Raw genomic sequence first — 13,870 nt, 5'->3', positions numbered from 1 at the left:
TGTCTTTCGGTACGCGTGGATCAGTTGTACCTGTTATTAGGCGCTTCTGGTCCGCTCGTTTCTGGGTTTCAGGTCGTTCTTCATAGGTCTGGCTGTTCTTCAGTGCGTTCAGTTGAGCTTGTCTGTCCAGCCGACCGTTTCAAAGCCATGGAGTGTGGACGTACTCGGGAACGAGTTCGTGCTATATTGGGGCTTGGTGTTGGGGTTAATACTTTGACCCGAGCCCAGTCTGTGAACAGGGTGAGGAGGAGTTCATGGACAAAGAATTGGTTGCGCCAGCGTGACCAATTCTCGCATATGCCTTTACTCCGTGAGATCCGTGAGAATAATCCTGATGATTTCAGGAATTATCTCAGGATGACGGACCCCGTTTTTCACCGTCTGCTGGCTTTGCTGACCCCTTATATCAGCAGGCAGGATACCTGCATGCGGCAAGCCATCACTCCGGAGCAGAGGCTCGTCGCCACGTTGCGCTACTTGGCGACAGGGAGAAGCCTTCAGGACCTCAAGTTCTCGACAGGCATCTCCCCCCAGGCTCTGGGGATCATTATTCCAGAGACCTGTTCTGCCATTATTCGGGTCCTGCAGAAGGAATATATGAAGGTAAGTTTGTTCTTTTAATATTGCATTATATGCATTATATGCATTGTATGTTTGTATTCATTTCATCATGATTTTTAATATCCATGACAGGAATATGATGTGAATGTCCCCTTTATATGAATGCATGCATTTTTTTTTTTTTGTTATACAGAAAATGCAAAGGTATACTCCAGACCCCTTTAAGGAGGAGGCCTTCCTCTCAACATTTCTTGATCTAGTTGAGTCGCACAGCAATCTTTGGGATTCAAAACACCCCCAATATTCAAGCCGTGCTGCCCGGAAGAAGACACTGGAGACAGTTTTGGCGTTTGTGAAAACCCGACTCCCCCAGGCAGACAATGACTTTGTGAACGCCAAAATTAAGAACCTGCGTAGCGTGTATAGGCGGGAGCAAAGAAAGATCCTAGAGTCCCAAACATCAGGAGCAGCAGCAGGTCAGGTCTATGTACCTAGGCTGTGGTATTATGACAGGCTGCGTTTTCTGGATGACACGTCAGAAGCCAGGCCGTCACTTTCGACTCTTCCGTCTACCCGTCCCTCCACCCTTCCCTCCGCCTCAGGTGAGCCATCCCTGGAAGATCCAGACCCTTCCTTGCTGGACGAAGTTGATGCGCCCAGCTGGAGCCAGGTATATTTTATTTTCTAAAGTTTGGATTGCTCAAATATTAATGATGTCAAGTTCAATGTTTGAATTGCTTCCAAATCTAGGATTTCATCACAAATTAAATTAGATAGAAGGATACAGTAGTTTACACAAATGTGGCTCAAATCTTGGTGAACTGATGGAAAAATGATGGTGTCAAAATGATAGCCTTTTGTATTTCAAGACAAATGTATTTGCAAGTGAGAACTGTAAAATTGTTAGTGATTGATGATTTCTAAATATAGACATATTTTAGTTATTGATTTCTTTGTTTTTTTTACACAGGATGAGCTCACCCAGGAGGAGGCCGGGACCAGTGGTATGGAGGAGGAGGCCGGGACCAGCCACACACAAGAGCTAGCTGGGCCCAGCAGGAGTCGGACTGAAAGCCAGGTCCCTCCCCTCCGCCTAGCCAGCAAAAGGCCCAGGAGGATGGCCCGTACAGAGGAGGAGTCCTTGGCGCTTATACACCAAGCCACACAAGTTTTGTCAAAACCCCCCAATCCGGAGGAGGCCTATGCCACTTATCTGGCTAGTAAGCTACAGGAAATGGACAAACCACAGCGAAACTTGTGTGAAGCAATCTTTTTTGATGCCATCCAACGGGGTCTGAAGGGTGAGCTCACACCCACCACTAAGCTTTACAACACAGACCCTACTGCTCCTCCTCCTCCTCCTCCTCCTACCACAACTCCACCACCAGAGGCACAGCCTCCAGCGACGCGTGGAGGGAAGGCTAGACGGAAGAGTCGCAAGTGACTGCCTGGCTTCAGTCTGCTCTGAAATAAGACGCAGGCTGTTGTAGTACCACAGTCTGGGGACATAGATCTCATCTGCTGCTGTTCCTGGTCTTTGGGATTCTAGGACCTGGCTGTGCTCCCTATTTACATGCTACGCAGGTTCGGAATTTTGGTGTCCACTCACTTGATGTGTGCCTGGGGGACAAAAGGCTTCACAAACGTCAAAATTGTCTCCAGTGTTGCCTCCCTGTTGATTTATTTTTGTTCTGAGGAAAAATAAAAATTTATTATTTCAAAAAAAATCTTGTATGTTTTTTTTTTTTTTTTTTTATATTTTTTTCTAATTTTGGCTTAAAAAACAAAGTTTATTTGTGAGTAGGCAGATACATGTCAAAAGACTCTGGGGGTTATTTACAAAACACACGTTCATGTAAATATGCTAACTTCAAGTGCAATTTTTAAAGCACTGCAAGTGCACTTGGAAGTGCAGTCGCTGTAAATTTGAGGCTTAACATTTGAAATGAGGGGAAGCTCTGCTGATTTTGAACATGCAATCATGTGTAAGCTAAAATGCTGGTTTGGGTATCTATCTATCTATCTATCTATTTTTTTTTTTAAGAAATAAATATATATAAATTTTTTGGGGGGGTTTTTATTTTATATATTTTTTAAGATAGACATATACATATATATATATATATATATATATATATATATATATATATATATATATATATATATATATATATATATATATATATATATATATTTATTTTTTCGTTTTTTTTTTTATAGGGTTTTTTTTTTTGTTTTTTTAAAATGTAGAATAATTTTTTTTCTATAATTGGAAGATTAATCATAGGATGAGGATGAATAAAAACATGTGGTATAACTCTGTGTGAATATAAGCAGCAAAGCTACTTCACTTTTCTTGCATTACGAAGAAGAAAAGAACGGGCTATATTAAAAAACCACAAAATTAGCAGCATGACGAATATGCTAGCTTCAATACGAACACTAGTTTTACAAGACCGAGTGCTTCCGCCCTGTCCGCCCTGTAAATTCTTTCTGAGTATGCGCGGAACTTAGTTTGACGAACAAGCCTACACACGAGCGGACTGTCCGCTCAAACAAAGTTTCAGCGGACAGTTTTACGGAAATTCCGAAAAACTTTGTTCGTCAGACTGTCCGCTGAAGCCCACACACGAGCGGACTGTCCGCTGAAACACTGTTCAGCGGACAAAGTTGGGCAAACAGTCCGCCCGTGTGTACGCGGCCTAAGTCCACTCCTGGTCCCAGACATTGATGAGCACTTTCATAGGGAAAGGTAACCCTGTGTGCAGGGAGAGTAGGCCTCGCCCAAATGGTGGTAACGTCATGGTGTCATGAGACCAAGGCCATTAAACCAGATATTGTGCTGCCGATAAATCCACCACCATTTGGGGCTCGTTCACATAAACACCGCTAAAACCCGTATGTGCTATTGTATGCATTGTTGCAACACATTACACTGTTTACTGTTTTGTTCTTATTTTTTACTTTTTTTAATATGTTGTGCTGCACTGTGATGCCATCTAGGAAAGTGCATTGCATAAAACTGCAGCGCATTTGTATTTTTACACAACCCACCTCAGCGCATCATTATGGTGTGAACAGGGCACATAGAAATAAATTGTCATTTTTATATTTAACGTGCCTTTGCGTTGAGCCTGCGTTAATCTACGCAGATCAATGCAGCTTAATAGACAATGTCTGAATGAGCCCTAAGTGTCACAACAGCTGCAACATCGCTTTTCCAGCCCCTCTCGGCAGTGAAGAGGTTAAACTTTCCTACAGGAGTAAAATCTGCGATGTCCCTGAAAATAAGGGAGAAATACATGATGTTCCCGTACGCTATTGTAAACAAGTCTGCGTGTTTTGAAAGTCGCTGTCAATATAAATTAGCAGGAGAGGGGATGCTGGAATGACAGCAGCGGTCGCACTTAGAACATCCACTGTCTACTTCTACCTCTGAATGGTTCAGTGTGCATTATACTATGCCAGACTCATTCCCTCTCCTGCGCTAAGTGTTCAAGTATCTACAGCGGTGGGCACAAGCACATCCTCCTGTCTGTGTGGCATTGCCATCCTCTCCTGCGCTAGGCTATTTTGGGCTTGTTTTATTACTGGGAAAATTACATTTTGTAGCTGAGTGTCTGTAACCCTCTGCCTGCCAGCCCTCAGTGAAAAAGAAAATATAATAAAGAAGAACAAATAACATGCCCGCAAACCCACATATGGCTTCAAACACACAGAGTGGCCCCTCTGTATACCAGAACTCCTAGCAGGAAAATGCTGCCTAAAAATGTGGTTAAAGCGGCATTTCACATGCGTTTAGGCATGTCTAGTGGTTGACCGCTAATGCATTTTATTAGCCAGAATGTTCATTTATTCTGCCCATTGGAATGCAGGGCATACCTCCCAACCATCCCGCATTCTCCAGGACCGTCCTGGGATTTGATGTAAATCCCGGCAAATCAAAGCTAAGTCTCAAAGTGGAGTTTAGTGCCGGAATAATTTCCGGCACTTGGCTCCATTGACTTTCCTGGCGGGGGGGGGGGGGGCGCTGACGCAGGCACCAACAGGGCTTTTTTCAGGCGGAAAGTTCCGCCACCTCTGGTTACTTCTCCCAGCGCTGCTTTACTGTTTACAAGTGGCAGCGGTACTCTGCCATTGGCCGCACAGAACCCCCCCACCTATCTAGGAGAGCAGAGAAGGGAACGGGCAGGGCTGCTCTAAGCTGCACAGCAGGGGCTACCATGCACAGCTACACCAGATTTTGCCCTCTCCAGTTTTCGTAAATGAACACCATAGTCTTTTTACTAAAATGCCATTTTAGTTTTAGTTGTAATTCAGTCATCTGAATTGTTTTAGGTTTAGTCGTATTTTAGTTGACTAAAATCTCCAGTACATTTTAGTTGACAAAAATTCTGCAGTACATTTTAGTCGACTAAAATATAATGGGTTTAGTTAAACTGTAATGCATGATTAAAAGTGGAGTTCCACCCAAAAATTGAACTTTCGCTTTAAGTGATGGTGACCCCCTGACAGGCCACATTTGGCATGTAATTTTTTTTTGGGGGGGGGGGGGGGAGCAGGTACCTAGTTTTTACAGGCACCCAGCTCCCACTTCCTCTCCTGGCGCTGGAAGGAAGTTCACCTCTCCCCCCTCCCTCCCTGCAATCTTCACAGTCACAGGTCCCAGAAGAATGCCTGGCCATTCACAGGGCGCATGCGCAGTGCACAGTGAAGCCACAGCTGGGCGCCCACAGTTAGAATGGAGAGGAAGGGCAGAGGAGTGAGGCTTTGAGCGCCCGCATCGCTGTACCATGGGACAGGTGAATGTCTGATTATTAAAAGTCAGCAGCTACAATTTTTGTAGCTGCTGACTTTTTAATGGGTGGAACTCTACTTTAAGCATTTCTCTAGAATTGCCAAACTCACTGTATTCCCTTGGAGTAAAAATCTAATAACATGTTATTATTTATAGTAGTATGGTTTGAACATGCAATACAGACACAGATTTAGCTGTTCTATAATGTCTCTATAAATATAGCCAAGTTTCATAAACAAAAATATTGCTTTTTGGCAAACAGAAGTGCAACTTTCAAATATAAAAACAAAACAAAACTGTAAACTCCATTGGCTGTAATGCCATTGCACATATTACCTGAATATATTACCAACAATAATTATTAAATGAGAAAAAAAGATAAGATAAATAAGAAAAAAAAAGAAGAAAAGCCTTTTTCTTAATTTTTTTTTATTTATTTTTTATTTCAGCAGCTTAGTAGATGTCCCGTAGTGTTAATTTTGATGTCAAATATCGATTTAGTTGGAATACTGTAATACTGCAGTGCAGCCCAATCTCTGAAGGGAGGGGATCATGCTCTGCTTCAGTATGTCACAGTACATGTTGGCATTCATGGTTCCCTCAATGAACTGTAGCTCCCCAGTGCCGACAGCACTCATGCAGCCCCAGACCATGACACTCCCACCACCATGCTTGACTGTAGGCAAGACGCACTTGTTATACTCATCACCTGGCTGCCACCACACATGCTTGACACCATCTGAACCAAATAAATGTATCTTGGTCACATCAGACCACAGGACTTTGTTCCAGTAATCCATGTCCTTAGTCTGCTTGTCTTCAGCAAACAGTTTGCAGGCTTTCTTGTGCATCATCTTTAGAAGAGGCTTCTTTCTGGGATGACAGACATGTAGACCAATTTGATACAGTGTGCAACTTATGGTTTGTGCACTGACAGGCTGACCCCCCCACCCCTTCAACCTCTGCAGCAATGCTGGCAGCACTCATACATGTATTTCCCAAAGACAACCTCTGTATATGACGCTGAGCACATGCACTCAACTTCTTTGGTTGACCATGGCGAGGCTTGTTCTGACTGCAACCTGCCCTGTTAAACTGCTATATGGTCTTGGCCATCATGCTGCAGCTCAGTTTCAGGGTCTTGGCAATCTTCTTATAGCCTAGGCCATCTTTATGTAGACCAACAATTCTTTTTTTTCAGATACTGAGAGAGTTATTTGCCATGAGCTGCCATGTTGAACTTTCAGTGACCAGTATGAAAGAGCTATAACACCAAACTTAATACACCTGCTTCCCATTCACACCCGAGACCTTGTAACACTAACAAGTCATATGACACCAGGGAGGGAAAATGGCTAATTGGGCCCAATTTGGACATTTTCACTTCGGTGTATATTCACTTTTGTTGCCAGCGGTTTTACATTAATGGATGTGTTGAGTTATTTTGAGGGGACAGCAAATTTACACTGTTATACAAGCTGTACACTCACAATTTTACATTGTAGCAAAGTGTAATTTCTTCAATGTTGTCACATGAAAAGATATAATATAATAGTTTAAAAAATGTGAGGGTGTACTCAATTTTGTGAGATACTGTATGAGCACCTTAAGGGCTTGTTCACACCATGTGCAGAGACGTGCGTTTTTCTGCACCTGTCTCTACAAAGGCACAAAGTATGCAATTGTTTTCTATTTGCACTGTTCATTCCACATGTAGCTCCCTGATCCTAAACAGGGCTACTAATAAATCTAGTTGTGTTAGGCGGTAACTAGCCTGGCTAATTGGTAGGTAGATCCACTGATTCCTTTCCCAAGTCTGAGTAGTCTCTACTACTGGGGTAGTCTCTCTCTTCTGTCAATAGGTGGCACTGTTGCTTTTGGCATTAGAATGATGGATTATCATAAATTCAGGTAATGGGTAACTAGGTTGTCTCAGCCAATCAGCAGGAATTTATTTGACCACTGTGTATGCTGGGATAGGCTATTTATTTGTTAGGAGTCAGGTGATCTGGGTTCTTCCCACCCGAGGCTGCAGCCTGGGTGGGTGTGTGTTGAGAAGCTCCTGCTTGCTAGGCCTGAAGCTTGAGGCCTATCCAGGAGATATGGTGGCTGCTAGGTCCACTTAAGGCCCAGCAGTTCAGGGTTCCACAAAGGAAAACAGCCAAGGTTAAGCCTAATGCCTGGGGCTAAACCGCATGTGTTAGAGGCTCAGCCTGAGGGGAGGCTGATCGTGTCGGGGTAAAGGAGAAATATTTGCCACAAAGGGATGACCACTCCTGTTACCGGAGGCAAGTTTGGAAGGAATTAAGTTTTGAAGGTGTACCAGAGCAGACGCTTCACTAGCCGGGGACAGTGAAGTAGTGGGAAAGCTTCAGTGGAGACTCATCCAGGAAGGCAGCAGGTAGCTGTGAGTAAAGCTTGAAGGAGTACAGCGGGTAGCTGTAGTGAAGCTTGAAGATAAAGTACAGCAGTTAGTTGTGGGTGAAGCTTAGGAATCCAGCAGGTAGCTGAGAGTTCAAGAAGTCTAATGAAAGATGGTGAGCTGAACTTAAGGATCTACAGTGGGATACTGTGAGTTAAGCTGGAAGACCTACAGTGGGTTCCTGTGAGTTAAGCTGGAAGATCTACAGTGGGTTCCTGTGAGTTGAGTTGGAAGATCTACAGTAGGATACTGTGAGAGAACTTGTTGCCATAGGAGATAGTGGTTGCTACCAGATACAGATTGATGCATTCAGCTTAAAGGCCCTCGTTCTGTATTGCTACCTGCCTAGTTATATTTTTGTCTGTGGAGTTTGCCTCAATTGCTATTGCATTTGCCTAAGGGTCAGTGCTGGGACAAGGTCATCCAGCGCCCAGGGCAAAGATGCCAAACTGCGCCCCCCTTTCCCTTAGGGTTAGGCTCAGGGTGCCCCCTACCCCTGCAATATACCATTGCGCCAGGGGCAGCTTCCCCTCCTGCCCACCCCTTGTTCCGGCCCTGCTAAGGGTGTCCTGTGCCCTAAACCCTCTCTCCCCACCGTTCCTTTTAAGAGAAATAAAACTCTCATTGTTAATCTTTACAAAAAGTGACTGGTGCCCAATCTTTCCACCTTGCACTACAGCCACTACGCCTAGTAACCTGCATCATGAGGAGCCCATTGGAAGTCGGGGAGACCGCTACACACAAAACTGGTATTATTTGCCTATTTTATGAAGACGTTACATGTCACAAATATGCAGATTAGAGCTTGTTTGAAACACCAAAAGACTGCATAGACAGATGGGCGTAAGCCACTATCAGGGCAAGCACCTCCATGCCAGTCAGCATGAATTGAATTTCAGCTGGTGTGCAAAAGGTTATTTAACATAAACGAATACAGGGGTAGAACAATGAATATGGGGGGGGTGGGGGGGGGGGGGTTTGTTAGGTCTTTTGCGGAAATGAAATTTCTCTATATAATTCAGAAGGGATTGGCATCTCACAAGATCAGTATGTTCTGTCATTAGGGCCTGTGGTACGCAATTCTCTGACAGTAACTCTGAGTCAGGATGGACAGTGCTTCCAGATGTCAAAGTAAATGGCTTTTTTGCAGGACATTTTGGAAATGTTTTCTTTTTCAGAAAAAAAAAAGAACACATAACTCTATTACAGTATGTGTGGTTGGCATGTCAAGCTGCTTTTTTTTTTTCAATGTAGGTGACCCTCTTCTTTTTTTTTATGTGGCCCTGGGATATTTAAGATTTTTTTTATAGAATGGGGCTCCAGACTGTTTATGATCACTCTTTTAATTATGGTCCAGCAGTATTATGTCAATGGTCCCTGTAGTAGTGTTCAGTATAATGGGGCCTGTGCTCCATACCTCTAATGCGGTCACAACAAGATTAGCTCAATGGACAGAGAAAAAAATAATAATAATGGAGGTAAAGCAGAGAGGGACCGTGAGGTTTGCGAGACGCCCATATGGATATCAAACAACTTAAATTTTGCCGTCTCCGCACAGACAGTGGTTGCATTCAATGTTGGGTGGGGTTCTTCGGAAGTTTCATGTATTGGGGGTGGTCGAATCCCGGTCTTTATAGAAGTGGAGGAGCTTGGCCCGAAAAAAGTGCATCATGGCTGCAGTAGAGGCACCCAAGAAGGAAAGGGAGCTCAAGGTTTTCTCGTATGAAATTTTGGAGATGTATTGAGACACTTTAAATTCTGCTGGAAGACGTTTTTGTCGGTTTTGAGGATTGCACAATTTCTTGAGTGCAGGCCTTTTCATTTCTATCAACTCGGATGATGCTTTTTGTTAAAGAGGCAACAGGAAAATACACAGATTTTAGGCCACGCCGCGACGGGATAAATAACTGCAGGCACAGAAAATGGTGGTCTTCTCTAAAGCAGCCATACTACTAGAGTTCGATCTTAACATTGTTAAGCAGGGCCAGAAGGCACTGAGAAAGAAAAGACTTTTTCCAGCAGCAGCCATTAGAATTGTTTTAATTCAGTTTCTTTCTGCTGTTTCCATTAAACTTCCATCTCTGAGTGCTGAATTATAAAATGATCTTTGCTGTACCCCCCCCCCCCCCCCCCCCCAAGTACTCTTCTGCATCTTGTTTCCTGCATCTCAGCCATTTCCTGATCAAAGCCCCCTGTCTCTATAACCAGCTCACAAAAGACTTCTTATTTCCTTTCCATGGAAAAAAAAGGCACTGTTTGTGGCGTCTGCTCCAGCCGGCGGCCCTACAAGTGCCCTGCGGATGAGAAAAAAAAACAAAAAAAAAAAAAAAACTACCTACAATTTTTATTTTCCTTTAGGGAAAAACATAACATGGCTGAGCAGCAGAAGAATGTGGCGCTGAGCCCCTGCCAAGATCCTCTTGTTTCTCCTCTTTATATTTCACTTACTAATGGCGCAGGCACAGGATGCTGCCAGGCTGGAACTGTGTGCCCGCAGTCGCTTCCTTTCAATCCACTGGGGTGCCACCTCCCCCCCCCCCCAGTCATTTATCGATCCCATCCTGAGCGCAGACGGGTGTAAAGAGATCGCACAGAGCGGCGTTGTGCGTCCAGGCGAGTACACGTTAATACAGGACCGCAGGATGCCCCTGCTGTGGTGACAGCGTTTGACGGGAAGGCATGCTGGGAATAAAACGTTTTCCTCCCCGCTGGAAAAACAAAACAGACACATTTATTTTAAAGCAAGCGGCCGGCGCGCCATTTGACACGCTGTTAGTTTACATGTCACTTGGATCGTGCTGATGATGGCATTATCCACGGGCTTTCCTTCCTATGCCTTACTGGAAATAATTCTGCCACTTTTATTTCATTTTTTTTAATCTTTATTTATTTACTCAAATCAGCAGAGTCTGGGTTTCTGTCCCAAATGTTCTCAGTACCCAGTTTACCCTGGAGATTATTCCGAGCAACTTTAATATCAAGCAGGGGCGGACTGACAATTTGGCCACTCGGGCACTGCCCAAGGGCCCCATGCCACTAGGGGGCCCCATCAGGGTTTCCAGCCTCAGTAAAACCAGGGACACTATGTAAAAATCAGTGTTTTTTTTTTTTTTTACATCTGTCTTTGAAATGTCCCTAAAGCCCCATACACACTATCAGATTGTCTGCTGATTTTTGTCTTCAGATTTACCAAAACCATGTAGTAGAAGGGCCCTGCCTGATTGCATACACATTGAAACTCCTAAGGTTTGACCTCATATTATATGGTTTTGGTAAATCTGAAGGAAAAAATCAGCAGAAAATCTGATAGTGTGTATGGGGCTTTACCGACATCCTTTTGGTCGAAAAATCCCGAGATTATAGCTGCCCCACCTCTCCATTACCTTCTCAGCCAATAGAAAAATGTCTGTGTATACTGTGTGTACATGTATGTATATACTGTGTGATTGTATAGTGTCTGTGTATACCGTGTGGCCCCTTAATCTCTGATTGCCTGGGGGCCCCATAATCTCCTATTGCCCGGGGGCCCCATGAGTTGTCAGTCCGCCCCTGATATCAAGGTATAAACAAAAATGATATAAAGCGCTGGTAGGTGATGGATTTTTTTTGGGGGTCACTGCATAATCGACGCAAAGATCTCCATATACATTATTATCGTCCCTATAAGATATAAACCGCAATACAACATCTTATTGCAGCTGTAATAAATCCGAGCATTGGTATGCATTTTTCCAACAGTTTTCATAGATTTTTTCTGAGGAATTTTGCAGAAGGACTGGAAAGTGGTCAGTTGTCTCAACGTGATTGTAGCACATGTGGTGCAACACCGCAATCCCGGTGTCTAGTGTGCAGTTCCGTGTGAGCAATTGCAATAGTTTGTGGTGCATTTTTAGGCATTATTTATTTATTCTTTACTGAATTGCATCTACATTAATTTGCACTGCTTTCTTGTGCATTCAGATGTGAAAGAATACAGCATTCTGCACTTTTTTTAGAGTGGTTGTAAACCTTTACTCTATACCCAGTGAATTTACTATCCTCAGGTGATACACAGAGATGAAACAAATCTTCCTAAATAAGTTTTACCCGTTTATCTGCAGTGTTCACTTCTCCACAGCAATTAAAAGCCCAGAATTTATACAGGTTGTTTGAGCTGTCAGAAAACAGGGAGGAGAGCTGAAGTTACACTCTGCAGAGTTCAGTGAGGAGAAGTCTGAAAGTTGATTGGAGGGAAGGGACACATCACCTTGAGAGACGACTTGCAGCGCGACTGCCTCAGGCGACCGGGATCCGACTTTAGCGGCGGCTTGCAAAATGACTTCTGTATAGAAGTCAATGCAAGTCGCCCCAAAAGTCACACAGGAACCTTTTTCTAAGTCGGAGCGTCTTGAGTCGCTCCGGTTAGAACGGTTCCATTGCACAGAATGGGACGCGACTTGTCAGGCGGCTAAGTCACCTGACGAGTCGTTCCTGTGTGAACCGGCTCTTACACAGCACACAGGAACAGCTGAGAGCTGAGACTGAGCTGCAAATCCCTCCGCTGTCACCTTTTTTTCTCTTGGTGTCAGGAAATCTTGTCAGAAGTGACGCATGCACATAGCGGAGGAATGAAGCAGCAGACAGAAATGCCACTTAGTGCTCTGGATTGAGACAAGTACACACTATAAAGGATTATGCTTTGTTACTATTTTTATGTCTGAGGTTTACAGTCATTTTAAGCTTGCAAAAGACAGCCCAGCAATAGTGTAGGCTGGTTGAAATACATTTACTTTTCTTGCATGTTTGACTGCATATATTTACATAGTTAGTAAGGCTGAACAAAGACACCAGTCCATCCTGAGTGTCTACAATTGTCCCTATCCCTGTACATTACAGACTCACATCGGCCCCTACCCTCAAGGGGCCCACAAACCAAGGTCCCCATTCATATTCTAGGACCAACTTTGGACAGAAGCCAATTAACCTACCTGCATGTCTTTGGAGTGTGGGAGGAAACCAGAGTACCCGGAGGAAACCCACGCAGGCACAGGGAGAACATGCAAACTCCAGGCAAGTAGTGTCATAGTTGGGATTTGGACCAGCGACCCTTGTTACTGCTAGGTGAGAGTGCTAACCACTACACCACTGTGCCACCCACTACACCACTGTGCCACTGTGCCACTGTGCCATATAGTGTAAACAAGCCCTAATGGAACAAACCATGCGTGCATAATGGAACAAATTGTTCCCCCCACACCATATATGCTGCAACCACCTAAATATCTGATCAATTGAATCTTATTTATAGTGTGTAAGCATATGCCTTTATTCGGATTTAATTTGCAAAGCAGCAAACACAATGTCATAAAAAAAAACAAATGCAAATTAAAAAACAAAAACAAAAAAAAAATAGCCGAATTTAAAAAAAGATACAAGGCTGTTATATATGTAGCCATCATGAGGTCTAAAAAAAAAAAAAAGGAAGTGTTGCTTATATACTGTATCTTCAGTATTCGTAAAACAATAATGTGGCACTCCAGCTTCCAGGTGTCCCTACTGGAAGATTTCTCCTCTATACATTTAACATGACAACCTAAAATGTTACATTTCCCAGCACTTACTGTTTTAGTGACGGCGGTCATCAGGACAGAGAGGGAATCTTTCCCAGAGGGGATCCCACAATAAAAATCCATCTGTACGCTTTTGGTTTGCACCTAGAGAATGCATTCGCTTCTGGTGGACAGTGCTGTGGCTTACTGTGCGTTTGAGTAGCTGCAAGAGGAAATTTGTTATTGGATGTTTGGGAAGCAATCAGCGTACAAGACACACAGTGACACTTAGGATAGGAAATCTATCCTGAAAAGTGGAAATCAATAGCCATAACTAATATTAATGATGATCACTTAGGGGTCATATCACGTGGCAGAGTAAAATAAATAGTTGTAGCGAAGGAGCAGACACCAGAGAGATCTCAAGGCCAAATAACAGAGAGAAAAATAAAAGGAATTTTTTTTTTTATATGTATTGCATTTGTGTTTTTCCTTTAGGCGCCATTCACACCTGAGCGTAGTGATTCACTGGCGTTTTTTAAGTGTTTTTGTAGCTTTCTA

General features: G+C 43.6%; 1 long non-coding RNA gene across 1 annotated transcript in view; it reads right to left on the bottom strand.

Moving 5' to 3' along the window:
- LOC143981372 (uncharacterized) overlaps positions 1-13,513 on the bottom strand; it is a 39,066-nt gene extending 25,553 nt beyond the window's left edge. Inside the window, exon 1 of the long non-coding RNA XR_013274300.1 lies at positions 13,382-13,513. This is a non-coding gene — a long non-coding RNA (uncharacterized LOC143981372). The remainder of the gene's footprint in view (positions 1-13,381) is intronic.
- Positions 13,514-13,870: the final 357 nt, after the last annotated feature.

Source organism: Lithobates pipiens, unplaced genomic scaffold (assembly GCF_037356315.1).
Source record: "Lithobates pipiens isolate NorthernLeopardFrog02 unplaced genomic scaffold, aLitPip1_a1.2 Scaffold_14, whole genome shotgun sequence".
NCBI classification, from domain to species: domain Eukaryota; kingdom Metazoa; phylum Chordata; class Amphibia; order Anura; family Ranidae; genus Lithobates; species Lithobates pipiens.
The sequence above is the reverse complement of the archived record's forward strand: the minus strand, read 5'-3'. Positions and strand labels throughout refer to the sequence as shown.